Source organism: Perna viridis, chromosome 3 (genome assembly GCF_037379345.1).
Source record: "Perna viridis isolate PV_CMFRI_1.1 ecotype Kerala chromosome 3, ASM3737934v1, whole genome shotgun sequence".
Lineage (NCBI taxonomy): Eukaryota > Metazoa > Mollusca > Bivalvia > Mytilida > Mytilidae > Perna > Perna viridis.
Genome location: NC_142447.1, coordinates 46,933,669 through 46,936,309, shown reverse-complemented (window position 1 = coordinate 46,936,309; position 2,641 = coordinate 46,933,669).

Below are 2,641 nucleotides of genomic sequence, written 5' to 3'. Positions count from 1 at the left end.
AGAGTTAATTTCTGAAACTTTTGAAAAATTAATCGTACAACTGTGAAATATAAAGCCACTCAAACATGAGACCAAAGTATAGGAGAGACATCCACCAAAGAAAGCAAGGTCATTAACCAAGGCACCGCATGAGTGATAACCTCTCAGCTAAATCCATCTACTCCAATTTCGTAAAATAAACAACAAAAAACAGGCCAGCCTCAATAGAGCAAATAGCTTTTTTTGCGCTCTTACCTTCTTTACGACATCCATTTTAGGCGTTCGTCATTTTCATAAAATGAACAACCAATTTTCGAAATCTTTCCTGCTTTCTAAAATGTTATATTGTTTTCTACACACCTGACGTTCTCGTTTTGATTAGCCGAGATATGTTAGAATGTCAGTTTGATCTTCAAGTAACAAGGCTGCTTTTTAGGCCACGACATTTTCGTAAACGTTTGTTGCTCTCTTGAGAGTGAGTGAATTGATTGTTAAACGTACTTTGTACGTTCGTGACATTTTATGAGTAACTTACTGCGTGTTCAACTTAAATTGATTGTTGGAGTTTAACACCCGAGCAGCAATATTTTAGCTATATCCGGGCGATGAACATGGAATAGATGATAAAATGAACATGAAATGATGATCACATGAAAAATGGGATGGAACACAAGGATAATAGGGTCAACAAATTTTGATTGCCACTGAAAACAGGGAGAGGTAGGTAGAGTCGGGCAATTTAGCCTCCTGTGGCGGAGACCAATTGTTGCTACCCCGGTAAATACCACAGAAGGGTTCTTTAACCAACACAGTAAGGGGTCGACGAATGTCGATTGCCACTGGAAAAAGAATATATGGGTAGGGTCGGACAGTTCAAGCCCATTTTCGATTTAATCATAATTTTCTTCAGCTGTTCTTTTTTTCGAGGCAGATTTGTCTTTCTTTTTATTTGTTATGCGTCTCTCATTTTATAAAACCAAACATTAGTACTTACGATTGATATGCATAATCAAAAAGAATTTTTTAATTCCTTACGAGAAATTCCATTGCTATTCCGCAGTTTGTATTTTGAAGTGGTGATTGTTAACAAAATACTGTATTTTTTTAAATTTCTTAGTTGACCAAAATGTAATTTCTCAAGAAATTGAAAATAAACAATCATTTAGTAGGAACTATAACCTTCAGAAGAATTTTTGACACAAAATATGTCGGTAAATCTTTGTTTTCGTCGAACTACCAACAACCGAAAATCGTCTTGGTGTCAAAATCACGGCCAATTTGACAATGTAAACATTGTGATCTGGATTTAAAATGTCATCAGATTGGAACAATTCGTATTATACGGAAAAGCCGTTTTGTGATATGAATGAACAAGTTGTTTAATACATTTTATATATCGGTAGGTGCAAATAAAACGGTAGACTAATTTTTATTTTAAATTTTAATGATTTATTATTTATGTGACGCCGAGTATATTTCAACACAATCAACTTGTTCTGTAATTTTATTAATACCGCCCCTTGCGGGTCCGGATGACAAAAGAATAGGCCCGTAGCAGCGCAAAGATTGTCGTAAAAGGGAACGAAATGGTGCTCAAAACCCTAACCAGTGACTAGGACGCTCAGCCCACAGAGCAACTGGGTTGTGTGCTCCAGGTGGTGGAATGGGGTACCGCTGGGGTTGTCAGGCTACAATACGGATAACCTGACCGCAGACCATAGTGGTGCACAGTGTTGGGGAAGATGCCACGTTCCCTGCACGTTAAAGAACCCTGCTGCAGTATTCGATAGGAATACACCAGGGATACCCCATTCCACCACCTTGGGCAACAACCCAGTTCCTCTGTGGCCAGAGCGCCCTAGCCCCCGGATAAGGTTCCGAGCACTATATAGTCCTGCTGCAGGCATATTCTTTTGACACCCGGATCTGCACAGGTCGATAAAATTTAGCCTCTTGTAATAGTTTGGAAATATATAGGTTCAGTATAGGGAGCTGTTGCAGTTTTTGCGGAAGTAATTTCTGATAAATAGGAAATGATATGGACCCCTCTTGAAATAGTACAAATTATTGCACGCCCGGAATGGACTGAGGGGGTTTAACGTGTGGGAAGAGAGGCTACTATCGTCAGCTTTTAGGCACATCTTTCTAATTTCAAATCGACGGCTTCCTATGTTTAGATGAACGCCCCGTGCAGATCCGGGTGTCAAAAGAATAGGCCAGCAGCAGCGCTAAGCTTGTCGTAAATGGCGACTAAACAGTGCTCAGAAACCTAGCCGGCGGCTAGGCGCTCTGCCCACAGAGCAACTGGGATGTGTGCCCCAGGTGGTGGAATGGGGTACCCCGGGCATGCTGGGGTTGTCAGGCTATAATACGGAAAACCTGACCGCAAACTATAGTGGTGCACCGTGTTGGGAAAGATGCCACGTTCCTCGCACGTTAAAGAACCCTGCTGTGGTATTCGATAGGAGTAGGAAACTTTGCGTTCCGCCACAGGAGGCTAAATTGCCCGACCTTACCCACCCCCCCTTTTTCTAGTGGCAATCAAAATTTGTCGACCCTATTATCCTTGTGACCCATCCTTTTTTTTTATCATTTCGTGTTCATTTTATCATCCATGTCATGTTCATTGTCTGAATATAGTTGAAATATTGCTGCTCGGACG